General features: G+C 40.3%; 1 protein-coding gene across 1 annotated transcript in view; it reads left to right on the top strand.

Moving 5' to 3' along the window:
• The window catches only part of MICAL3 (microtubule associated monooxygenase, calponin and LIM domain containing 3), a 182,787-nt gene that overhangs the window by 23,304 nt on the left and 132,368 nt on the right, over window positions 1-27,115 (top strand). The window contains exons 2-3 of the mRNA XM_085324197.1: window positions 13,619-13,689; window positions 14,765-14,833. The gene's annotated coding sequence lies outside the window, so the exon portion shown is untranslated. The remainder of the gene's footprint in view (window positions 1-13,618; window positions 13,690-14,764; window positions 14,834-27,115) is intronic.

The raw sequence follows: 27,115 nt of genomic DNA on the forward strand, positions 1-27,115 counted from the left end.
GCGGCGGCTCGCTGCCTCCCGCCGCGGAGCGGCAGGTGGGGGCGTCCCCGGAGCGGGGGGGCTGCGGCGGCGGCGGATCCGCCTGGTGCCCCGGCATCGCGCGGCGGGGCCGTCCGTGGCCGCTCCTCGACCTGACTGCGGCGCCGGGGGGAAGCGAGGTCGCCGCGTTTGCGTGGCCGGGTCGCGAAACGGGTGCTGGGGGCGAAGCRGAGGAAGGGCGAGCGGGAGGCGCCGCCGGCCCCCGGGAGCGGAGCCCGGGAGGAGCCGGCGGCGCCCGGAGGGTCGGTTCCCCGCCTGGCCGTTAGGCGGGTTGCGTTACGGCGCCAGGGAGCGGGCAGCCGTGCCTGCTGCCTAGTACCCTTCGCCCTTCCATCGTAAAGGAGTTTATGATCCTTCAGCTCCATCAGAAATCGTGTGTGCAGGTCGCCTTTCAGATAGGCTTGTGCTTGTCTTGCAGACAGAAGCATTTAGCCTTTTTTTTTCCCTCTCTCGATCGTTGTGCTAGATATGTTCAGTACAAGCTGTATGCAGGTTTCTAATACTTGTGTCTCCATTCTGCATTCTTGTTATGATACAGATTTGGTCTTCACAGACTTTTTTAAATTTTCTCAGATGGTTATTAGGCAYGTTGCAGTATCTCACAAAGGTAACTGCTTCTAAACGTAGAATTGTTTTCATTATTATAACAAAAACCTGCTTATGCATTAGTGCCTTTCGCTGAAACAAAAACCTGTTTATGCATTCTCCCTCTAGAAGCTTCATTCCATATTCYGAAGAAGTTATCTCTTATCTCATCYTGTCATCTATTTAAGCTTAGTGCTGTGGAGCAACTGACATTAACTTTTTTTGCTAAGAGGGATGGGATACCCTTCAGGACTTGCACTACAAAAATGGTCGCTTCCTTTTTTTTGATCCTATTGTACTTCTGTTAAAAGCTAACAAAATGAAATATCTCTCGGAAACCTCATTCAGTTTTAGACTTCATGCTTAAATCTGAGTTTCTTAGCTATTCTTTGAATAGAATGTGTCTGTACTGGTGCGTGGAGATCAGGAGAAGCCGAGCAACTAAACAGCCTCTTGCTAGAAACTCTAGATACACAGAAACAGACTGTTAGGCCCCATTTTATTTAGAAGCTTTTAAAGCTAGATGTTAACCAAATTAAAAAAAAATGTAAAAACATTGTCTGAAGAACACTTTTGAAACAGACTCCAAATAATTATGCCAATATCTTTTTTTCTGTATTTCTTTTGGAGAATGTGCTTATTCTGCTATTTTTCACTGTCAYATTTTCAGCACTTGTGTTTGAGTTGGTTGTACTGCAGGGACATGTTTGTTAAAAATAACTTACTGCCTGGGAATTAACTTCTTTAATCATGAGAATATTTCTACTGGTCTGAGGTTCTGTGAAAGCTTATCTGCAGAAAACTAAACTTAAGAGTTAGRTTGAAGCTGACAGTGTCCCTTTAGACCAGCCAAGAATCCACTACACATACATCTACAGCTGAAAGTGAAAATTTCACACTCCAGTTAAAAATCAGATGTTTATTTTTACCTTTCCGCTTTCTAAAGTACTTATCTCCAAGAACACAGATAGATGTAAGTGCTTGCTTGGTTTGTATTCACAGATATCTCAAATTATATTGAAATGTGCACCTTATAACTAATTGGTGAACTTGGAAATTCTTATTAAATTAACGGATAGGGGACCTTGTCTTGAGTGTTACAGGACAACTGTGAGTATTTTCCTTCTTTTAGCATTTTTTAAACTTTTGTACAGAATTACTGTACAGAGCTAATTGTTGTATTGATTATGAATAACATGTACTTGCATACAAATTGATAATTTTGAATACAAATCCTGTTCTTGATTAGTCCTGTGCCTTAAGAAAGGATCTGTAAATAGTATGTGATTGTATATGCCTGATGTAAACCTAAACAYAGCTGCTTGAGGTCAGGATGGCATTATATTCTAAGCTTTCTTACCTCTCTGGTTTCAAATATCTTGCTTTTAACCTTTCTCTGTTCACATTTAAGAGCATTCTGCAAACTTACCTCATATGAGAAATCTTAGTTATTTGCGGGTGCAGGTCTCCTTTGATAAAGGCTACTGCACTGTTACTTTTTTTTTGAGCAAGCTTGAATTATGGTTGTATGCATGGTAATGCAGAGCTGGTGCTGTCTGTTTTGCTTTTAGAGAAAGTTGAAGCAGAATTGCTCCTTAGGCGGATGCACCCCTCTGTTCTTGCAGGACTTCAGAATGATTTCTTGGTCATTTAATTAATCCTGTTGTGGATTACTTTTTTTTTTCTTCCTTTGCAAACAGAGGCTGTCTTCTCAAGATAATCTTAGAAGTATTCAGTGTACCTCTAGTTAAAGGGAGAAGCCTTTGTGTTAGTGCTGCCTTGCTTTCATACTTTCGCTGTGCTTAGATTGTGCCACAGGCCATTGCCAGTGAGAGCAATAGCATGTCCCATGCAGGGACTTTCTCTGGTGATACAACTTTCAGTGCTGTTACCATAGCTTAGGCATTTGGATCCCTGTGTCCTCCAGCTGCGCTAATGGGTTGGTCAAAACTCATTTCTACCATACAGCTTCCAGCACTCATGTTTTAGGAATCCGTTCTCTGACAGTTGATCTCAGTCTTAACAGCCTGGAGTGGAAAAATCCTTTCACTTACAGTTAAATCTTCCACGAACATAGCTGTCAGTCAGCAGCATGATCTGTGGTATTTTAACGTCCTAGCACAGGTTCAGCTATACTAATAAAGCACATGTGTACTAGCAAGGCTTGTCTTCACTATGTGATGTGGTGTTAATAAATGGTCATGAAGTACAGCTTTGCCAATGTAGTATACGGCTGTTCTAATACTGCTGAAATACTCTTAGTGCTGATGTAATTTGAGAGAATTTTCCTGGGTGGGTGTTCCTACTTCAGCAGATCCTAACAATAATATTGGCTTTCATTTAAAAATAGTAATGGGGACAGTTTCCATTGGTAAATCCAGTAAGTAACTCTTTAAATGAGCTCTATGAAGTGAGCATCACTTGCACTTCCTTAGGTTTCCCGACAGCACTAGAGACTGGAAGTGACCTTACTTAGCCTCGCTAACCAGCAAGGYGTAACTGAGATGTCAGCTACAGCAATGCTGTTCATAATTTGATAGGCAGCAATAAAGCAGTAGTGATACTGAACTAGTGTTTATGCTACTATTTAGAAAAGCTTTGATAAGGTATAAGAAACAGGCAGTGTTTATATACTGGGAGGGTACCCCAAAACGTTGGAGACAGAGCAAGAGGTAAAAATGAACACCAGCACATCGAATAGCTGCCCTTTCCTTCCTTTCTCTCCACCTCCTTCCCCCAGCAGAATGGCATCTTGTTCTAACTGCGTGGGGTGGAGGGAGGAAAAGTGCATTCATGTGAACCCCAAAACTTACACTCTCAAGAATGAGATCTGTTCATAGAGGGTATTTGTGAAGGACATAAGAACATTTGGATCCCAACTGTCTGTTTGGGACATTCAGTCACTGAATCATTAGTTGTCTGTTCATGCAGTCTCCTCATAATTTTGAGAGTTGGAATAGGTAGTTGATAGTGCATTTGTTAACAGAATTCAGTTCCCATGTGTAAGTGGTAAACTGACAGGATCACAGCTCTTGTTTTCTCCTGTGTATATTGTATCTTTGCTGGAAGAGGTACTGGGATGCTCTGTTATACGGTGGGAACTCGGTGCTTGAAGGAAGGGAAAATTGCTCAACTATGTGGGCAGCTGCTTCTTTGATTCTATTATTTTAAAAGCTTTGATCAAGCAGCAATGGTTTGGCTTGGTAGCAGGAGGAAACTCACTTATGTCTGTCTTTCCTGAGATGTTGGCATTTACTCTTTCAGAAGTATTCAGTGAGACTAGGAAAAGAAATGCAAGTTCTTGTTGTTCTTAGGTAGCAGTCAATTAACAATAGAATGATTTCAGTATTGAGAGAGAGGAAGATACTCAGTCGCACACTTCTTAAGAAGTCAGAACTTTTCTGCTAAAGGTATGCAGCAGCAGCATACCTCCTTGCAGAAGACAAATCAGATTGGTCCAGTAAAAATTGACTGTCCTGAAGCTGTGTCATTTTTTCACTAGGCAGCATGAGACACCAAATTGCATTTTTTTTGGAGAGAGTGGTGAAAAAAAGCTATGGAAATTGTGAGGAAAACCTTTTCACTACATTCCTTTCTCTCTCGGCCTGTCATCTCTGCCCTCTCTCCAGATCTTTATCTGGGTTGTATGTTAACCTTTTTCATTCTTTCTCCACAATCTCTTTGAGATATGATCTTTTGTGTCTAGCCACATGGTTAAAAACTAGTCTAGGCTGCCCTCTCTTCACGTCTAGATTTCTTTCTGGCACTCAACTGTTTCAAATAATGACTTTTTCAGTAAAGTGTGTGTGTGTGTTCTGTTTTCCTCCAGTCAGTTTTTTAGCAGTTCATTCCTCTGTGCCTCATATTACAACTACAGATATAAACTAATTTTCTTTTGGGTCCATTTCCACTGGCATTTTGGGTGGCATACTATAGGGAATGTGGTATGTATGGTGCTGACTTTCAAGTGTTCACTGAAGTGTCCTTATGGTCTTTACGTTATTCATTCTGGAAGGGGAATGGGGGAATAAATGGTCTTCACCCAACATGAGAGTCCCATAAATGTATATGGAGCTACCTCATCTTCTGCCTTCAGAAGTAGAGTTCCTAGTGTGCTTCCCTGCCATGGGCTGACTGAACCAAAACTGCTGGACAGTGGTATGAGTAGGCCACTGCTTATCTTGCTGTTCATTTCTGCCTTATTGTTACACTCCTGTCTTTCTTCAAATCCACTTTATGTGTAGCAGTCATCTGATACCTTGGATTGGAGTTTGGATTGGAGTCTGTACGAGTATTTGTCTTATGGTATTGATCTCTTGTATCTGTATCAGTATTACAGGCATACAGTTTAATTAAAATCTGGGAAATAGTCTGCTTAATTCATCAACTTCCTGTTTGACCAGCAGGAAAATTGTTCTGTGCTACTGCTTTCTGCCCTGCTGTTTGGAAATAGTTTCTCTGAATTTGCAGTGCTTTGAAATGAGACAGGGCTTACTGGGAGTTGCTGTATGGGAAGAAGGAGTGAAGAAGACACTACAGTGCATTGAGGACTCTTAATTGAAGAAACAAAACAAAAACCTCTTCTGTGCAAATCTGTCTTCAGTTGCATCCTGTGTCATCATGACTGCAGTATGCTTTGGAATGAACTTCAGGTGGTGTCTGAAGTCTTTGGGCATAATCTTCTAGTCCTTTAAGTAACTTTTGAACTGAAGTAACTTAAAGGATTATGTAACTTTTATAGTGACCTTCCCTAAAATGTGGGGACCTGTACTAGCATTTCTTTACTTTTGTAGGGCATCCCCCTTTCTGTGGGGAAACTTCTTAGTGGGACTTAAAGTAGTGTAGGCAGAACAGCAGCATTTTTGTGGTATCATATCTTAACTTGTTAACTCTATCATGCAAGTAAAAGAGGTCTCACATGGCCAGGAGCAGTTTAACATTTCTCTCTTTATGGCCTTTGTGGAATTGTGTTGGCTGTAGTGGGATGGTGAGGGGAGGCCTTTCTTACCCTTCTTCTTAGTCTTTTTGAATATGCACTGTGTACTTACACATCTGCTAATGTCTCCTCTTCTTTCCGGTTGTCTGAAAAGGATATTATAAAACCTGTTCTATTTCTCTGAGATACTGCAGCTTGCAGAGATTTGCACTGCTTACACTTGCTTATGTTTTTTTCGTAGTTCATTAAGTAGATGAATCTTGAGACAGCAGAAACCAAGTTTGACTCTAACCTAGTTAAAAAAAAAAAAAAAAAAAAAAAAAAAAAAAAAAAAAAAAAAAAAAAAAAAAAAAAAAAAAAAAGGAAAAACAGTGCAACAACAACAGAACTCCCCAGTCCATCCAGTAGTATCGATGTAAGTTTTGACTATAGACTAACTCTTGGTCTCATGTTGAACACTGGCCTCCCAACACTTGCAACCTTGTGACTGGATGAAGAAAGGGCAGATGGGGAGACTTCTCACCTCCTTTGTGTGGCAATCTGCGCAGAACTGATGTACACTGAGGGATGGAGACAGGTGTTTGTCTGTGTCCAGGATTATATCTTTCATAACAACTGGGGAAGACTGTGTATGATACTTTACCTGCTTTAAATAGAGTATCTGCTGATTTTGGAAAAGAAAAGCTACCTTGGACTGTTTCGGGAAAGGTGCTAGTTTTGGGGAGCATGGGACGCTTTGGATGGTTCACTTAACTAGTGATTTAGAGTAGTTAAGTGAGTTTCCGATTCAGAACTCTGCTTTAGAGCAGTGTCTCTTTTTACGTTGATTGTAAAGACTAGCTTAGAGTTTGCCTTTGAATAACTTCTTTAGGGAATCTAGGAAAGTCAGTGTCTCACACCTGCTATTTTGTGTTTCTTTCTGTCTCAGTGTCATTTGTCTTGCAGTTTATAAACAGAATCTAAATGTATTGTAGACTTTCCAGGGATAGTGGAACTGCGTGTATGGTTGTATGGTGTTAGTAATACCTGGCCTGCTTCCAGGTAAGTAATTCAGAAAAAGAGGATTTTGTCCATGTGAAGATGGAGGAGTTCACCAGAAGGTGACAACCTCATTAGCAGATCTCCACTAATAGTTCTGCACAGTGAAGGTAGTTTGTGCTCCTCAGAGGGAAAAGACAATGACATCTGATCATTGTGCTTTACACTTTCCATGTTACTTTTGCATTACATAGAGGCCCTTTTGCATCACACTAATGCCTGGAGACCTACCCAGGACTTTGACGTGCCAAATACAGTATTAAAACATAATAAAGTCGTCCCTGGTCTGAAGATTGTACAGCTTAAAGAAGATAAGGGTGGAAGAAAGCAGAAGCTTTTCCTGTTTGTGTTCAGGTGCTATACTGGAAACAAGGAGGCAGGGTGAATGCTGGGAAGTTTTGAATTCAGCATATTGAAGAGAATATTTCGTGACAGGGGAGTTATTTCAGGAGGTGAACTAATCTTCAAATCATTCTGTGGAGCATTTTGAAAGCTGCAATAGGAGAAGCAAATATAAACTGTGGACGTGTGGGGAGGTGTATTAGTCTGGGAGAGATCTGGGAACCTTTGTCTTGGAATAACTAGTTTGCAGCCAGGGCAAATGTTCCTAGCACATTCTCTCTCTCTCTGTCTCTCTCTCTCTCTCTCTCTCTCTCTCTCTTTTTTTTTAATCTCTCTCTTCCCTGCAACTTGATCAGGCTTCATGACATGATGTGGACTTGCTTTCGAGCTGTTCCTCAGACAGCTCTTTGCACTGATACCATACTTGCTCTGTTTTGTTGATCCTGTATTCTGTACAGACAGTAAGTGGTAGGACCTCTTAACATCAGTGGAGTGTGATGTGTTCCAGAAGGCCAACTTGTATGCTGAGCCAATACCACAGTCTGCTGATATTATAGTAACTTGGAAAATCCTTCTTGCAGTTGTGGTCATGAGTGTAGTCACAATGCCGTTCATGAGGGGCAGAACAATCTCCTATCTATGTTCCTCCAGGATAGGAGAGGGATCTTGATTGATCTATACACCGAATATGCAACCTGTAGCCTCTCTCTCGCTCTTTCAGATCTGCTTATTTGGGCTCTGGCTTTACTTTGCACTCTCATCTCTTTCTATACATTCCCTTACTAAGGCTTCCCCAAGATGCAAAACTGCCTTCTGGCTGTGGTTGGGTTAAACACACATAGCACTGGGAGGAGAAGTCTAGCAGCATCCCAGCAACTATGGGGTCCATTTTTGGTGTCTTACCATTTCATCTCAGAGCATGTTGCTACTGGAAAACTGGCTTCTTGGGTGCTGGTTCTTGCTGTCCTTTCTAGTTTTATCCTGCGTGTTTTCCTTTCTTTAACCTCCTGGTCCTTGTGCTCTCTTCTTTCTGTTTATTGCTTTCCGCAGACTTACTTTCTGTGTTCTTTACCTCTTCTTTTTGGTGTGCATGGGGGAGAAATTACTGAATTCTGTTAGCAATAGCCATAGGCCTGTTCTAACAGAGGGGAGCTGACACAAACATAGAAGGCTTCCAGGGTGTATTTCATGGAATTGACTAGCAGAGCAAGTTGCTGTATTATTTTCTTGGAGGGGAATCGGTTAAGGTTCATGTAGAAACTATATAGTCACATCGGTGATCTAAAACAGCTAATTTGCTTGAAGAGTGTCACTTGATGTTTACTTCCTCTGTCGGATAATTCTTCTGCTAATGTGCCCTTTTGTGGGTGATTGTCTAGATTTCTTATCAGTTTGAAGAGACTTGTTTTAGTGCTGTCTGCTCTCTGGATAGTTTATTTTTGATAGTTACTGAAGCAACAGTCTTTTACAACGCTGCAGTGTTAAGATAGAAAGAATTAAATGTTCAGTAATCCTCTAAAAGGCCAGATTGGAAAAATCTGCTTGTCTCTTCTATTCTCTAAGTCTAGTTGAAAATATTGTTGAAACTTGGTTCTAATAGAAAACTTCTTTACCGCTTTCTTTCCTCAAAAACCTTCTACTCTAGTTTAAAAGATAGACATTCCCAAACTGAAATACTGTCCAAATCAAATGTTTTCTGTCAAACTGCTGTGCATCATCCTTCATTCTCTGATATAAAAAGGTGGATTTTTTTCCTCCTGCAGTGCATTCTGCCCTCCAAAGATGGGCTGCATCTTGAGCCAGTCACCTCAGAACTGCAGCTCCCCTGAAACACTAAGGTATTTCACAAGCCAAAGCATTTTACTTTACCCAGGAGAAGCACTTTGTGGATTTTTCTTTCTTGGCCAAGCCAAGTCTATTACTGTTCTCTTGCCCTCCTCCAGAAAATTTTGAAGAAAACCTTTTTCAAAGAAGTCAGGTCTCCTCCTCCACTTCTGCAGCATTGTAGGGTTTCTGCTTTATATCATTTTTTTTTTTATCAAAAGTCTTTAATTGTTATCCTGATACAATTGAGCTAAAGTTATTATGCATACTGATGAACTGAATGTGGCAAAATGGCACCTCCAAATACAAGGGCCTGTCTTCTTCCCACATCTTCATTTGTTTTCTGCTTCAKTCTCATACTCTTCAGCTATAACAAAAGGCTTTTTGTTGTTTTTTTTAGCTGTTAGACTGATCTATCGTATGCTTCATCAAACTCTTGATGATCTCTTGGTTTGTACTATCAAAAACCTGTATCTCCAGGAATGAGAGAACCTGACAGGTCTCATAAAACTGTAGGAGACARGTGGTGTACAGGAAAGCATTCCAAGCAGCCAAGGTTTTTTGATGGTACAGGGCAATGGTGGTGAATTCTTTATTATGCATTCGTGCAAACCTTGGCTATAACATTTAGGCATGTGATGCTTTCTCACAGTCYGTGCCTGCTAGTGAATTCACCTGTCAGGTGTAGTACTTTGGTTTCAGACTTTTAAGAGAGCAAGGAATTTAAGAAACATGAAATACAAGAATGAATGATGAAAGATGAGTACGTTCAAGATACATAGGTTAGACTTGGCTTGCAGTGCCTGCTGCACACCTAGCTGGTCTTGGTTGTCCCTATTCCTATTGGTGTCGTAACAGAAACGGTTCTTGAGAGGAAAACTTTGAACTAGACAGGAGCTAAGGGGCTGTCAGTTGAACACAGTAAACCAAGATGAGTGTTAATTTCTGTTAGAAAGGGTGGGAAGCTGAGTGTGGTCTCTCTAACAGCTGTCTTAGCCTAAGCTAGTTTGACTTATTTACTAGACTCATATTTCACTCACTACAATGGCAATTGCAAGATCTCAGTTTTAATTTTTGTGACTTAATTGAATGGGTCCTTTGACACCTGACAAAAGAATGGSAACAGCCTTCAGCCTGCCTACAAAGTCAGGCATTCAATTTGGCTCATATTTAGAAAAGTTTCTTTGCAGTGTGTGAGCTAGAAGGTTTTTGTTTTGTGCTGTGAATTCAGTACTAGGCTGCATAACAAAATCATGATAAGTTTAGCATGAATAATTATTTTATAGTGGCTTCTTGCTTTCTTAACCATCTAGGCTCTCATACAGAGGMAGTATCCTCAATATGTATTGGGGAAGCTGAGAACAAATAGTCTATGATCTTATTCTCAAATACAGTAATGATTTCRATGTGTTTTTATTTCAGTTATTTCCTATCTCAATTCCCGTTACTCTAAATAAAATGCAAAAGATTAGTGTTAGCATTTGAATTAATGCTTTAGAGTGCTCCTACTATGCAAAATGCAAGTTGCTGTGACATGCTGTGGTGTAATCCGCAGCTACTCATAGCAAACATATGCAGTTTCTCTGGAGTTTCAGTTAAGGCACCAAAATCTTTAGGCAACAAGAACAAGGTCATGGCTGTGAGATTAACTTGTATACAGCAGTCCTTGGAAAGTCCACGGAAAGAAGTGTTTGGCAGACATTAACTTATTGTAAGCTGATAGTATTCAAGTACTGCAGAAAGCTTCTCATTTCAGGGAAAATCTTAAAAATGGTGGAGGAATGAGTCCTACCCACCCCTTTCAACTTTCATTTCAAAAAGCCTTTTCTTCAGGGGTGGAGGAAAAGAACTATGATGGCAAACCAGGCTTTTGGGAAGCATGTGCTGATTTGTGACATTCACTAGAGCACTGCAAGTGAACAGCACTCTGCTGCTGAAGTGTGTTCTTCACCTGCAGGATCTAGCTGTTGCAGCTCGCTTAGAAAGGTGACTGGGGGGAAATGAGCTGTGACCTTAGTACTCTCCCAAGCAAAGGACCTTAGTACTCTCTCAAGCAAAGCCCTGACCATAAGGAGTTAAGGCTTGGAGAGGAATGAACTGAGGTCAGCAGCACAAATAATCTGTTCAGTAAATAATTTTCTTTGTATACTGATTCCATTCTTTCACTCATTATTTGCTCCATTTATTCTTTTCCCTTCCTACACACACACAAGGGCTCTCTGGCCCCCTCAGCTGACTTTTCTGGCTTTATTCTCTCTTGCCCTAGTTACGACCTTCCAATGGCCACTTGTCACTGTGACCCTCCCTCTGGCCAAGGAGCAATAGATGATAGGTATACTGTGAAAGAACCACCCTCAGTCTGGGATGGACACCTATATTCAGTTTAGGAGATGCAAAGCTCTGTTTTCCAGTTGCTTTTGCAAGTCTGCTTGCTCTGAGCACTGCAGTGATTATACAGAATACAGCGCATTAGAGGGAAAATACTGTCCAGCCAAACACAGAGGAATTGGGAGCTGTTGCCCACCTTTTTTCCCTCCTTAGTGGCAGACTGTGAGCTCCTGGGTGAGTGAACATCTGATGCGTGGCATGTGTGTTTCTGAGATTGGAGGGGAAATCCATTAAATAGTGTGCTTTTACTGAGAATTTGAGTGTTTGTGGGATGGAGCATTGGTTGAGTCCACCTAACAAAGTGGGCTTTGGTGCTAGTGCCTGGACACGATGCTATGCAAAGGGAGAAAGCATTAAGGATCTTGTTTTTAAGATCCGCAAAAACTAGTTAGAAGAAAAAGCAGAATTTGGGGAAAGCTGAGTGACCTTGACTACCCACTCCAGTGAAACAATCCAAGTAGACTGGTATTTAGGAAAATAGTTCTCTGAGACACCTTTAAAGTGGCTGGCCAACCCCCACCCAAGTGTTCTGTGTCTGTCTAGAGATAGGTTTTTCTCTTTTCAATGATAAGTATAATAGCTGCTTCTTGTCGCCTTTGTGTGTGCTCTTGTAAATGTTTCTGTTCTCAGGCTTCTGAAAGATGTGCCAGTTTTTTTCCAGACTATTAAATTGACTTAACCCCTCCGCCTCCCCCCAAAAAACGCGGGATGAAATAGATGTTTAGTAGAGATGCTGTAACAATTGCATGACAGCAATTAAAAAGCCAATCTGTGTATAATTATATATATAGAGAAGGGGGGCTTTGTGTCTGCACTGCTGAGCAATCTACAGTCTAATAATTCTTGCCTGCTGTTGGAACACAGCCCCTGTGTTCTTTCCCTTTAGGGCACTGTTGTCCGCTTCATTCTTCTTTTGAGATTTTTGTACTTTCCATTGTGTTTTCTTAAATAAAAAGGCAACCCTAGAAKCAAACAAACAAAATTCCTTTCTTGCTTGACTTGCGCTTTTTGGTTATAAAATGATCTTTTTTGGCTGGTATGGCAGCATTATTAAAACCAGGACATTTCTCAGCATAGGAATAAATTTTGTTACTGCAGAGATAGTGTGTGTGTGTGGGAAAACCGAATAGCTTGCTTATAGGAGTTCTCCCCCCTGCCCTTGGGTTAAATATTGATAGTAGTGAAGTTGCAGATCTGAATTGGGACAGCTGCTCATTGTTCTCTGTGTAGACTTTAGATAGTGTTCCTATAGCTAGTTGTTCAGTAAATTGCATTACTTTTCAATAAATAGACAAGCTTTAAGGCCATCAGGTTCTTCAGATCTGAAACAATAGAAGCAATCATCAAAGCTAAATACAAAAGGAAGACAATTAGGAAGGGCTTTTTTTTAAGGAGCGTCTTGGACCAGCAACTTGTTTTCTGTCCTGAGATGCTATGTCCTCTTCTCTTCCTCCTGTGGTGCCAGCACAGCTGTCTGGGGATGCATGAAGAATCTGATCAGAAAACTGATCTAGTTTAAAGATAGCCTACTGGAGGGGAAAAAAGAAAATAGTGAACTTGGTCAGGTTTACCATGCAGTTCCATAACTGTTGTGCTGGCCTCACTAGTTGGATGCAGACAGTTTGTTGGTAGAGTGAGGATGGCAGAGTTTCTATCTGTCCTACTTGGCTGAGGATGGGCATAACAGAAAAGTTGAAATTGCTGCTTGATGGTTTGATTGTATTTGAGAGGACATACTTGATACTGAAGAGAGAAGGGAAGACCCTATTCAAGAGGAGTGTTAGAAGTTGTAGCCTCTATGAAAGGAGGAGTAAAAAGTGAAAGTAATAGAGGAGAGAAATTGCAGTTAGCAGTTTTTTGTGCATCTCATCTAACCGCTGTTTTTGTTGTATTGCTGTTCTTATTTCTCTGGTGTAGAGTTATAGTTTCAGCACTTGTTCCAATAATGTCCTGTCTCTTCAGGATCCAGAGTGAGAGGTCAGACTGAGCAGTATTTTTGAGAGAACACAGTTCTGCTCKTAGCTGGTGGTTATTTTTCCTTTTTGCACAGTGGACTTATTCAGACTAGAAGACGAGTTTGTGCATCTGTAAACTTGTTAATTTCTTCCACTTGTATCAATTGGTTTTMTAAAGAAAAACTACCCTGTATGTGACCTCATAACAATGTAAGTACATTTGTACTAGCAAAATGAACCATACTTGCTCAGTCTTAATTATTGCTGGGTATCTGAAAAGCTTGAGGCTTCTAAAAGCTGAAGAAGTACTTGTATTTTCCTAAAAGCTGAAGAAGTACTTGCATTTTCCTTTTAGCTGGTAATTAGGAGCAGCTTGGTAAAACATTTGGAGTACTTAAACTCTGAGTTTTTGTTGAAAAGCTAGGTACTCTGAATATCAATCTAAAAATCTATCTGGATTACATTGAGGTATTGTTAGCCAAGTTAACTCGTCTGTGTGATTCTTTCGCAGGGCTTTGTGCTGATCCAGAAGGACACCATTCACTGTAGTGTGGCCCAGAATGTGCTTTCACGTAAAATTGGGTAGGAGCACTGTGCTTCAAAGAATTTGTTTATGAAGTGGTTTGTTGGAGTTAAATTCTCACTGTACTCTGAAAGAATTAAATGAGGTTTTTCTGTCTTTGCTAAAGATGAGCAGCTGCTTTCAGGGATGGAGTTTCTTACCTATCTCTACAGAGAAACTCAAAATAAGATACCTCGCTGTTTTGTAAAGGAAGAGGGTGAGCCAGACATAGTAAGGGTAGTCTTAAAATAAACAAGTGCTAATGAAAAATTGGAAGTCCTAACCTTGACTGCTCTGAATGTTACTCAGATGCACAAAACCTAAAAGAGAAATTGAGAGGAAGTAAAATGGGAAGGACCTTGCTGTCTGTCCTGTTTCATGGAACTCGTGTCCAAAGTAGAGTGGAGTGGGCAGGAGAATAATATTGGTAGTTGCTTTTCTGTCGTTCTCTTGTAGCTTGCTCTCTAGTTTACATATGCATTTGCAGCATTGCAGGATTTCTGTCTGTAGCCTTTTCTCATTGAGGAAAGTAGTGTTACCTCTTAAACGGCAAAAATATTATTGATCGCAATGCACTGAACTTTCTTCATCTCTATTCTAGTCCTTTTACAAAAAGGATAAAATTCTGTGTCTCTGTGATTTTGCAGAGATAAATGAAACAGAGTTACCGCACTGTAGCTGACCTCCATAAGCTTAGACACAGCTGGGATAAGAATCTAGGTCTCTTCCTCTTCCTGGGACCAGTACACTAAGAGGGAACTTCTCTCTGTATTGCAGATGTGATATGTGTTTGTGGGCATGAAATAGCAACTAATGAATATTTATACTATTRAAAACTCTATATCTGTTTTTACATATGCATATGGGCATGAATTTGCAAGGTATCAGTGGGTGTGAATAGATGAAGGCCTGGGAAAATTATGATAGCTTGTAACTGTACCACTTGGCACATGTAATGTGTACAAACTCAYACCTACCGAATAGTGTTAAAGAGAAAAGATTTCTCCCTTTCCTTACCGAGAGTCATGAACCCTAGATGGTTTCTTAATCATAATTATCACTTGCTAAAGAACTTTTCTTTCTTTTTTTTTAAAGGCTTCCTTTCTGATTTTGGTAACTTTCTGAATGTCAACCAATGCTGTGGGACACTGTTCGCATCCGCAGGTAGGCAAATATAATRATGGTACTGTTGGGGAAACTACATGGTATTGGAATGAACCTAACAACCCTTTTTAATATACTTTGCAGTTTAGAATTTGAGTGACTGGTATTGAATTTGGCAATTTCATTGGACTGCATCTTTGAAAAGCTATTTCTAGGGATGTATGCATTAAGCCTATTCTGTGGCAAAAATGACACACCAAATCTCAAATTGTTTTTTTTTTTTTTGAGGGTGGTGATTCATAGTTACATTATGATACCTGATCTGTCAGAAGTTGGGATTTAGTTCAGAAATTAACAGCATGTTTTATTTGCTGCTTACAGTGTTATTGAAGTCCCTCTTTGATGTCTGCGGTGTTTCTGGAATTTCTATCGTGTCTGATGTGCTCATGAACCACTTCTATGCATTTAATAATTAAATGTTAGTCTGTTGGTGCACATATCATTCTGTTTTAAAATTTGGAAGACTAATGTTTTACGGAAGGGAACACAGATTCAGAACATTCGTTCAGTTAGTTAAATTYTGTGGTGGATGACAAGTTGACYWTGAGCCAGCAATGTGCCCTTGTGGCCAAGAAGGCCAATGGTMTCCTGGGGTGCATTAGGAAGAGTGTTGCCAGCAGGTGGAGGGAGGTGATCCTGCCCCTCTAGTCAGCCCTGGCGAGGCCTCATCTYGAGTACTGTGCCCAGTTCTGGGCTCCCCAGTACRAGAGAGACATGGAGCTACTGGAGAGAGTCCAGAGTAGGGCTACAAAGATGATGAGAGGGCTGGAGCACCTGCYCTGTGAGGRACGGCTGCGAGAGCTGGGCCTCTTCAGCCTGGGGAAGAGAAGACAGAGGGGGGATCTTATCATTGTGTACAAGTACCTGAAGGGAGGGTGTCAAGGGGACGGGACAAACTCTTTTCAGTTGTCCCGTGTGACAGGACAAGAGGCAATGGGCAGAAACTGAAGCACAGGAAGTTCCGCCTGAAAGTGAGGGGGAGTTTCTTCACCACGAGTGACGGAGCACTGGACCAGGCTGCCCAGAGAGGTTGWGGAGTCTCCTTCTCTGGGGATCTTCAAGGCCCACCTGGATGCAACCCTGTCTACCATGCCCTAGGTGACCCTGCTTCAGCAGGGAGGTTGGACTAGATGATCTCCAGAGGTCCCTTCCAACCTTAATAATTCTGTGGTTACTTTGGAAATAAGAAGTGTTCCATTCTCTCATCTCTYTCTTGTAGTCTTGTTTCTAAAAGGTGTTTGGCCTTTTCTGAGGAGTGACCTAATGGAGACGTACTGTGAATGTAAAGATCAAAACAGGCTCGCTCTCTCTCTCTCTTTTTTTTTTAACTGTTGATTCAGTGTCTGTTTTGTTTTATTTTTGTGTGAAAGTTTCTATTGTTTATGCAGTCTGCAAATTCTACCTCTGAAGTCTTCCAGTCAGCCCCAAGTTATTAATTAGCTAGGCATCTACTGTAATATTGTATCAATAAGTGCTGCTTTTTTTCCCTTCGAAAAACCAACAAAGAAACATTCCTGTTTTTAGTGATTCTGTTCAGTAGCTTTGTCAATGTAATATATGCAACTCTTGAGTGCCAAGTGTGGGTGAAATTGGTGTTCTTCCTTCTGGCCTCCTATCCCTCCAAACCTTGCAGCTAATGTCTTTTTAAAAAGACATTAACCACAGGTGTATTCAGTCCCCGAATTCATATGAATTTGCCTGTCTCCTCAGGTAAAACTGGGAACTGTACTGAAATCTGCAKTGTAGCAGTCTTCAGTACAACTGGTAATCCTGGCAGCAGTCAGACCTGCTGTTTTTTTTAGGGTGTCTATTACAGTAGACAAGAAGAAAATGGAGGCAAGGAAGATCAGGGCATGAACTATTTCAGACCTTTTAAAATAGTGAGTTAATAGGCAGTCAAACAACACATTTTAGTCATGAACTGAATTGGAGCTGATGTTTGAGGGTCAACATCTAGATASTTACCTCTTGCAAGGTACTTTATAGTGAAATATATAGTATTCTGTTTACAGTGTAAGTCAGTATGTGCTACATCTAGTTAGCTGTGGTGTTTCCCAGTAAGTGAATTTCCTTTCTTGAAATCACTATGCCTTGGAGTATTTTTAATATTACCCAGCTTAACTTCAGATGCTGCTTTTCCTGTCTGTTTCTGTGTTCTTTTTTTTCCTGATCACATTGAGGTATTTGTTTTCAAATTAATTTGTGGAACTGAGTTCCACAATTTGTTAGGTAGAGTCTCAGACCTTTTTTGCATGCTTCAAGTTAACCACTGGCCAAAAGGGAGCTCAGTTTGTCAGGGCTAACATCAGGAAAAATAACAAAACTCTTGCTGCTCCTGTGTGGCATGTTAAYAGGAATGAAATGTTAAGAGCAGCAGTAAGAGTAGCAAGGAAAAAAGAAATTGGTACTAATTTCAGAAAGGGAAGTAGGCAGAACTTTCATGACTTCTATATTCCAATGCCAGCTTGTTCTTTTTAATAAACCTGACTTGTCTCACATTTTTAATGTACTTTGAAAGAATCTAGATTTTTGCATCTTTTTAACGCTGATGAGAAAGGGAGATGCTTCTCTCTAAGAAGCACGTGCTTCTGGATTTGTAGAAAGATAACTAGCAAACCCTTCTTGGACCAGTATTGACATTGGTGGTGAAGCATAAAGAAATCAAAACAACCCCCAGACTGATTACTGTGTTTTCTTATTTCCCTTAGGAGCATAAGGGACAAATATGAAAATGTGCAGCTTGCCAGCTGGAAGAAGTGTGCATGGTGTTTTGTTTTTTGTCTCTGGCTCAGTTCTGATTTTTTTTGGAACCACTTTTAAGCGAACAGATTAATTGCTCCTTTCTGTTGTCCAGCTAGTTCTTTAGCAGTGTGATCTGAAATGCATTTCACAGTTCCTGAGCTGGATTTTTCAACTGTTGACTTCCTAGATGTGAAGGCACAGCTTGGAGTGCTTTGTTGATGAACAGCAATATAAAAAAAATTGTGTCCTGGCTGTTATAAAACGTGTTGCTGTAAATTAGCCCCGAAGATAAAAATTCCCTCCTTCTTCAGCAGTAAGAAGGGAGGCCACAAATCTAAACTGGAACTAGGTGTCCTTTGACAGCAGGCCTAGGAGGTATTTGTTTTGGGCTTGAGCAATGTCTTCCGTTTCCAARTGCCTGCCAGATTTCTGGTTAAGGAGAAGTGGAAGGCACCCTTCCCTGTTCTCTCTTGCTCCAACACAGCAGTAGCAAGAATCTGTTGTCTCTTTGTTTGATGGGGTCTTGTTCCTTTGCTGTCATTGTCCCTAGGCTTTTCTGACATGGAAATATTATACTAGGAGAATGGGAGGAAAAAACCACACTAACCATCCTTTAAGTGCTAGACCTTTTCCTTTCAGAGGAAAAAGATTTTTTTTGTAAATGCCAGTTCTGTGATGTGAGGAAAGCAGAGTTGCAGCATTGGGCCCTGGGCATTGAGAGGAGAAGGCTGCACAGAGCTTGTGGCATCTCAGGCCAAAATTTGTTTCACTTTGTGATGTTTCCTAAGGCTTCACAATCTCATGATAATAGGAACTTTTTCAGATGTAGCCTCTCCAATTCTCTCTTCTGTAATACATTTGGAACAAAGAGTGAATTCATATATGGGCTGTTTTTGTTCTGTTTTTTAATAGAATCAAATGTTACATTTGGTTAGTGCTTAGTGAAACAGTTTTGCCATAGGAGGTTATGTCACATAGAGTGATATAGAGTGCAAGTTTGATCTGCCTTTCTGTGAAAAAGAGATGACTTGCAAGATGTTTAGCCAGTTGCATGTGTGCATAATACCTGTGTTTTGATTGTGGAAAACACAAGATGCTTCCATTTCTTCCTATTCCTGCAGCAGCTAGAGCAGCACTGTGTAGCACTTGCAGCTTGTATTAGTAAGATTCCTGAATTGTTTGGGTTTTGTGTATTTGCAAGCATAGTAGCTGCTGCAGTTTGAACTTCCATGGTTTTACTCTTTTCCCGGCTTACTGTGTCTACCACTTGTGTTATGGTTGAGCAGCGGGAATTGGTTTTGGCACAATGACACTGAAGAAATGCGCTTATCTTGTATCTTGTCTCCTTAAAAATGCTCTGCTTCTTAGATTTCAAGTTAAGTGTATGCTATGTTAATGGACCTAGTGACATTTTTCAGTCTTATTTTTGTCAGCTTGACAGTGCTTCAAGCTCAGTTTTACTTTGCTCTTGTTGCAAAAAATTAATTTTTCTGTAGTTGGTTTTCTTCTGTGCTGAAAAGACATTTATAAACATTACTAGAACAAGAGAAGAAAACCGCATTGAATTTGGAAAAATTTAATAGATGTGAGGGCATGTATACCACTTATGAGAGCTTTTGTGAAGCTGCTTTTTGTATATCTTTGCAGTCTGTTCTTTTGCAGAGAAGTGTTCTCTTCTGCTCATGAAATTCAGCTTTAACTGTTAGGGAGAGCTCTTCATACTCCAAACCTGCAGTTACCGCAGTGCTGTTTGGTTCCCGTTCTATGAAACAGAAGCGGATGCAATGGATAGTTAGTTGCATTTGACTTGGGAAGGCTGTGCCCTTTGACTAAGGATGGATCTGTTGACATTAGCCCAGTTCTTAGTGCATACTGGACATAGATGCCCTATTCTAATGCTTTTTCCTTTTCTAAAACTTATTTTAAGTTTTAGTTTCTTAAAACTTATTTTAAATAATTACTTTTACCAATAACATACAATTAAAATATTGGCTAAACAATCCTGTTGTCAAGTTATCACAAGTAAGAGAAATAAGTCTCAAGCATGCATTAAAATCATCATTATGAAAGTGACAGGGGCAACTCTGAATCATAAGTGTGCCTAAATCTCTTCAGCTATTTCCTTAAATGGGAAGGGCACAACTGCTTTTCTTAAGAYAGGTGTGGAAATGCAGCATCTTGCTGACTGTGGCAGTAAACTTTTTGCAGTTGTGTTTCCAAAGAACACTAGTATTTGTGGTGGTATCTTACGTGCTAGGGCTATCTGCTTTAGTGGATTGCAGCCCATAAACCAAAACGGCTGCTTTGCATCTTGCTGTCTTTACCTCTTTCCTCTTCTGTTGAGAAAACTCCATGTTTGGTGGAGCACAAAGCACTCTGTGCTAGGAAGATAACTGTAAGGTTGATGTTACTAAAGAGGGCTTGGCTCGATCACAAGCTGCTGTCAGCTTGTCCTGCACTTTGTTRCAGGACTGATAGTGCTCTTGAAAAGCTGGATCTTTGTATCTGTGTGGCGAAGTGTTACAGGCTGACTGTGGAGAGCTCAGTTTGCATAAAATATGTTTGTGCATCTGTGTTTCCCTGGAGAACGGTACCGTTTAGTGGTTCAAATGAATCTGTGCTGCTRCTGAGAAGGTCAGGATTGGTATCCKCAGTAAAGAGAAAGTAAGGTTGATGGCGTGGGCCGGGGCAGATAGGTAGCATGCAGAATGCGAGAACTTGGCTGAGGGTGGGCTTTTTAGGTTGAAATTTGTGGTGAATGTGCTTGATTRTCACTTTGTTACTTCATTGTGAAGAAAGCTACCTGTGTAGTTGGAATTGACTCTTCTCGTACAGGTGATCAGATGTATTTGCTTTGCCTTAAGTACTGGCGATCTGAGGTTCTGTGCTCCCTTTAGATATGTACCCAGTCTCTCTGAGGTAGCCTTTTGTAGAATCAGGCACAGTGCCAGCAAAGGCAGCTTCCTCTTCATGGCAAAGCCAACTTCCTGTAGGATTTCCTAGAGGGCCTAAGGAGAATAGGAATCAAATCTTAGTGAGACTCAGTGGAAATTAGATGTACAGGTATTTTAGATTTTTCTGAAAGTATCAGCTTGGTAGGCATCTCAAAAAAAAAAAAAAAAAGGCAGAGACATGCATCTTGGCAAAGTGACTTAAAATGAGAACTTAAAGTGGTTATTATAATTATTTCAGAAGCAAGTGCTATGAAACCATGTGTTTGTTTTTCTTTTAATTCAAGTGCTGTAGTGTCATAACTCTATCCATCTATCACATTATTCAGTAGCTGTGCCAATATGGTTAGGATAAATTTAAGTTTAAATATATTTGTTTCATCTTGTCYGAGTATTTGAAAGAAATTGGTAAATATTAAACTGGGCATGAAATGCAGTTATATGAGAAGCTTCAATCCTTGAAAACCTAGGATATAAGACAAGATTTTAATCAAAGTAATTTTGAGAAACTGAAGTCTAAAAAGATGTTCTCCAGAATGAATACTTAAAGACTTGGGAGCATTTTCCTAGTCCTTTCTTTAGAGCAGAACTCTGAAGAAAGAATGGTTTCRTACTGGGTGAGCTGAATGACCTCTTAAAGTTATCACATGCACAAAAATCTTTAATAGACCTGAATTTCGTTTAGGCTTTGAAGGATAGAGTATTGTTAATGGCGTTACAGTTCAGTACCTTTTGTCAAACACAGAAGGTAGAGTGTGGCGTGGTAGTTCTAAAGGCAGTGGACAGAGAGGAAGGGTCATGGAGGAAAAGTTAATAGTCACCCTATAAGTCCATGTGAAAGGGTGGCTTTCCAGCTTGCTAGGATATGCATTACAGAAGGGCCACCTACAGAGGTAGGCTGCTGTTTTCCCTGATGCCACTGATATCTTGCTCAGAATTGTTAAGGAGAAACTTTCCCATCAACCCACAGCTGCAGTGTCCAGGTCCAGTGTGGATGCTCAGTTGGCCTTCTGCAAAGGATCTGGAAATGACTTTTCTGCCCTATTGTAACTGCATTCTCTTATGTCCCCCACCACTCTGTGAGGGAAGACTTTGTAGTAAGGAATACTTAATGAAAACACTGCTGATAACTAGTGGAATGAAACAAATCAATCATCTCTGCCACGTAGATAACAAAGACTCTGGACTTCCTAGTGGGATTTTGATACTGTCAAAATCCGTGGGGCTTTTTTTCCAGAGTGGGTGATCTGTTTCACACTAACTTTCTCTGCTAGTGGTATTTTCAGACGTTCCATCTGTTCAGTCCCTGTACACTGTTTCCCCTGACTGCTGTCGGGATGGTATCCTGTGAATTGCTGCCAGTTGCTGATGGTCATATCCTCTCTGCAGTTCAGAAGACAGGTAACTGGACCTACTGAGATGAGAAGGAGGAAGGAAGGAGCAGTTCCATCTGGTTTGTTTGAGCTGGGATGATTATAGTCCTAGCTTATACACAGAGGTGAAAGGTCTCAATTCACTCCCCTGTCACATGGGCTCCAGGGTTGTTTTCAGACAGAAGGTAGATAGTGCTTTGAACTCTTGTTTTTAATTCCTGCCTCTTATAGTCTGTATGCTGGCACTCTTTCTCCTTTAATTTCTACAGCACTGGAGCTGGCAGTCCCAATTTGAATCTCAGAATAATGTTCCTTCTCAGGCCAGAGTCTTAAAAGAGAGCACTTTGGCAGCCTTTGTTCTGCCTCATTTGTTGTGGCACTGTGAAACAATATTTTTTTTGATGAGCCTTTGTTAAGTGGAATAGACTGTTAACTTCCTGAAGTAAAGATGATCTGGAATGGACAAGGAAAGAATTCTRCAGTGAAGTTAATTTCCGAAGGACAAATCTATCTGGAAAGGAGTTAAGACAAACTTTTGGTTGTGCACTTCACTCATTGGCTAATACTTGATCCCTCATATTCCCTTACGCAGTAAACCTAGAGACTGTTCTATCTGAGATTGGTCTTTGTTGATATGTTGAGACTTCACAGATGGACAGATGGGTTAAGCACGTGAGTAGTGAGGGCATTTGGATCATGAAGTATCAGCAAGATCCATTCACAAACTGTTAACTGAAAGTATTTTCTTACGTAAGAAGAACCTGTTAATGCAAAAGTTTTGGGGAAGGCTAATAGCATGAAGTTGGAATCTCCTCTTGGACATAGTTTTACATTAAGAATTTAGGCAATTTAGCTATCTTAGCAACTCTGTTTATAAGGAAGTAAGTTTGCAAATACCTCACCCTCATTGCCTAGGCAACTGCTGGTCTCTTCCCTCTTCTGGTTGAATCTTTAGCTAACACTTCTTTGGAAGTTGCGGTTAACTGCTTTGTAGACCTTAAGGGGTATTTGCTTTCATGACTTCTGTTCTTAAATACAGGAAGAATCTATTCTCTATTGCTTCCRCTACCTCCTCTTGTCTTAGAGCAGGTAGAAACATGGTAAAGATTATATTGTTTTACACCCTCTCCACTCAGGATATTAAACTATGCCAGGGCTTTGTCCTTGTATTAAGATATTATCAGTGTTACTTCTACAACTTCATCAAGTGAAGCAGCCTCTTAAAAGTGCCTCCAGGCCAAACTGTTTATCTAGTACTTCCTGCAAAACCTTCTTTCCAGATTCAAGAACACTGCTAGAAGGTCTCTTTCAAGCTCAGGACACAGTGTGAATGTTGTGTGGGGGAAGAACAGGTTTGTTGAATATTCATTGAATGGTTTCCAAGTGCTTGTGATGCTTCCTGATTGAGAGAAGTGTTTGGAAGTTGCACTGGATGGTGAAGCACTGGAGAAATGAAGAGCAGCTGTGCTGAGAAAGAAGCTTGTTTGTAGGGTCACTCCCCCCCCCCCCAAAAAAAAAAAAAAAATTAAGGAAAACCAAAAAAACAAAATTGTTTCCCATATAAAAAAAAAAAAAAAAAAAAAATGGACAGGTTAGTTGTTTTCTGGCTTTTTCTCCTTCCTAATGGAGCTGGGCTCAGACTGAGGGAGTGCCTGTAGATCAAGCTTTCCCTTTCCTGTTTAATTAAGGGAGGTATACATTTGGCATTTAGTGCTGTAAATCAAGCAAAGACCTTGTCCAAAGCCTTGCTTCTGTAAAAATATAAATATAGCTTCCTTAACCTTCTACAAATCTACAGGATATGTATGGTAGGCTGTAGAAGCCTATGTTTCTGACTTGAGTACAGATTGCAAGCAGATCATAGGCTTTTACTTTTGTTAAATACAAGACTAAGCCAGAGGCTTCATTTTGTTGCAAGTTACTTGATTTTTTTCCTTTTTGGCCAAGCAGTAGTCAGCTCAAATTGTATGTGAAAAGGTTGAATTTTTAGGAGGCTAAAACTGAAAATGGAATCCAGCACCTTTCTTCTGGTATTCTTGTAATATTTATTCTCTGTTCTTTCCATCTTACAGAGCTTGGTAGCCACTATGGCAACTTGTAAATTGTGTTAGCTCTCTTTTGAAGAGACTGATAATGAAAAGCAAATCTYTTTTAGCTCAATATATTAACTCTGAAACTTTTAAAATGGATCAGAAGTCTGTAGTAACTGTTTTAGGCTCCTCTTGATTAGAGGAAAATAGGCTAAAATTAGTTACTTTGAGTTGTTCAAAAGTATATGCAAGACTAAAATGCTTAGTTCTCTCTGAAATTATTAGTCTAGAACTTGTTTACAGCTGGGTGGAGATGGCTTCCTGAAGAAAATTCTGAGCCTCAGGCATAAATAGTCCTGATTGAGAAGGGTTGGAAGCTGCTTTTTAGAGGAGCTGTTGCCTTTTAGCTTGGTTCCTCCCTTTAGGAGTTGTATGGTGAACCTGAGCTGGTATAGTTCTGTGCCGGTGATGCAGATAAATTAGATGTATTCTAGACTGGATCGGTTAGCTGGGTGCTAGGCTTAAGAAGCAACTCCTGTTTCTGCTTAAGTACGAAATGATTAGCAATAACTTTTGAAAGCCCTGGGTTCTGCAGCTATGACAATCTGTATCTTGTCATATTCTGCAACAAGTTAGACTCATCTGAGATGAACGATGGCTGCAAACTGCATGCAAATATGTCTTGCTCAAGGTGTAACATAAAATATTATTCTTTTAAATAGTTATTCATCATTTAATAATAATAATGCATCTCATTTTAACATGCATAAGAGCTTAAAAGGGGCATAGTATATGAAAAAATGTGAAGAACTGATTTGGCAAGGTCTTTCATGTCTTGGAAATGGTACTGTATCCAGTGTTAGGCTCTCCAAGTGGCTGTGTGAATACATATATGTGAACAATAATAATAATTGAAAAAAGCTCAGAGGAGTTGGATTTTGCATAAACAAGTATCTGATTCTCTATACGAGGTAGCCAGAGGCTTATAGTCTACATAATCTGCAAAATGAGCACATATTGGGGGGGGGGGGAGAAGAACCCACATCCTCTAAAAGTTCTTAAAATGTTGAGCATCACTCCCCAAAAGATGTTTTAATAAAATGAAAATAAAATTGCGTGAAATATTCTCTTGTCAAAAGACAAGTCCAGAAATATGACCTGTACAGGGCAATGTTTGACAAGACATTTTAATTAGGGTTTTGTACAAACCTGTTCTTCCTTGCTGGTGTAAAAATCTGGGGTATGCATGCCAGACTTCTTGCTTGGCTGAAAGCTAACTTGGAAACTGTGGGAGAAGAATATTTACTCTTTGGATCTCAAATTGYTCATAGTACGAGAGGGCTTGTCGTCATCCTTATATTTGAGTCTCATTTGTTGAGTTGTGTGTCAGGAGTTGATAACTGAAGCTGGTGACTGTCCTTAACTTTTAACTACATTAAAGGGGGGAAAGGCTGCTGGTCGCTTAACAGACAATTTGATGAAAGATGAACATGGACATGTAGTTTAACAGTTTGATGCATCTTATTTGCATGGGGCACATTCATCCAGCTCCACTCATCTGTGATGATAGATATATATGATGATCTGATGTGATACGTGCAGATGCATTGCATGAATTGAAGTTGCAGTTATATCTGTCCCTGGCAAGGAGCCCTCCCTCTTTTGCTTCCTCTCACTTTCTTACAGCGAAGTAGGTGGCCTACTTTTTTTTCCCTCTTGTCTAAACAGTCAAATTGTTTTAAACTTTGTCTTGGTAGGGTGAGGGTCTATATTCTGTGATTATCCTTTATTCTGCTGTCTTGCTCGGTGTCTATAGCTGATGCTCAAGTGTGACAGGTGTATTCTGTTTTCAGCACTTTTTTGTGTATGAAATACACCTTTGGCTAGGCAGGTTGTGTAAAATTTTTCTTAAGTGGCAGATAACTAGCTTTGAACAGCAAAAGACCTAAATTCAGATGTTTCCCCTTTCAGAGAGTTTATTTGCTAATGACATCCCTCTCCTTGTAACCTTCTCTTTATGTGCTTTTGGCTAAAAATACTTACTGCTTGTATGAGATCTTAAGGGTTAATATTTTACTTATTTTCAGGGAGAGGCTGATGTTTTTTAATGCAATTCATGTTATAGTTTATATATATAAAAAAATCTGACAATGTTAAACACTTGAAAATATAACCCTTAGTAAAGTGTTCACATGTTACGTAGCTCAACACAGAGTATTGTTGTTAAAGCAGAGGAGAAACTGCATGAATATCTTTATTCTGCCCGTACCAGTGAAAAGAGCACATAAGGTATTATGATTTTTGAGACATAGCYATGTGTGCTTTTCATCTTTTGATTTCTCATCTTTTGATCTCATCTTTTTGTCTTTGAGGCAGCAATAGTGAAACAAATCTTTTTTAATGCAAGTTCTTTCCTTCTTCTGTCAGAGTCTTTCCATGACCAAGCCAGCTCTGTCTGCATCAYTTGTATGCTGATCAAACAGTTTCATTTTTGGCATCTAAACAGCTTCAAAAATTAGACTTAAAAGGTTTGTTCGTTTACCTCGGTTTGTTTTGTTTTGTCAGGCTTAGTAACGCATCAGCTCTGGAAAGAGCAGATTTAAGCTTTGTAGCACGACAGCTTTGGAGAGAGCAAGTTCATGTGTGAATAAGTGAATGCGGAGGTCTCTTACCAGAATAGTTAAGGATGCTTCTGCAATAGTATTCATTTTACTAGCTTTCATGCATCATAAAAGCTTCATTCTTCTGCATAAGATTTACCATCTCAGTCATGTAAGGTGTGCTGGCAGAAGAGAAAGCTTTTATATATTGAGGTGATCTCTGGGAACCTTATCATGGATGCAGGATTGGTTATGTTTGGCCTTCTTGGGGAAGGTACTGCCATTATTGCCATGTGCGTTTGTGGAGTTCAGCGTATTACCAGATATTGAGGCAAAATAGCTCAGCCTGAGAAACAGCAAATGGTGCACAAAGTATGTGACATTTGGCTGCTCTTGGCCCGACCTTACGGAACCTTTTTGGTTCTTGGGGTTTTTTTTTTTTTTTGGATTGTTGCTAATTTCCCTCCCTACCTTGCCCTCAGAAAAGAGGCAGGCACCCATCCCTGTGCTTGAATACGGTCAGGAAGAAATCTCACAGGTGCTTGTGCAGAAAAGTTAAGACCAATGAAAGCTGACGCTTGTAAAA

The sequence above is a fragment of the Rhea americana genome, unplaced genomic scaffold (genome assembly GCF_003343005.1).
Source record: "Rhea americana isolate MKP2758 unplaced genomic scaffold, rheAme1 scaffold_9, whole genome shotgun sequence".
Lineage (NCBI taxonomy): Eukaryota > Metazoa > Chordata > Aves > Rheiformes > Rheidae > Rhea > Rhea americana.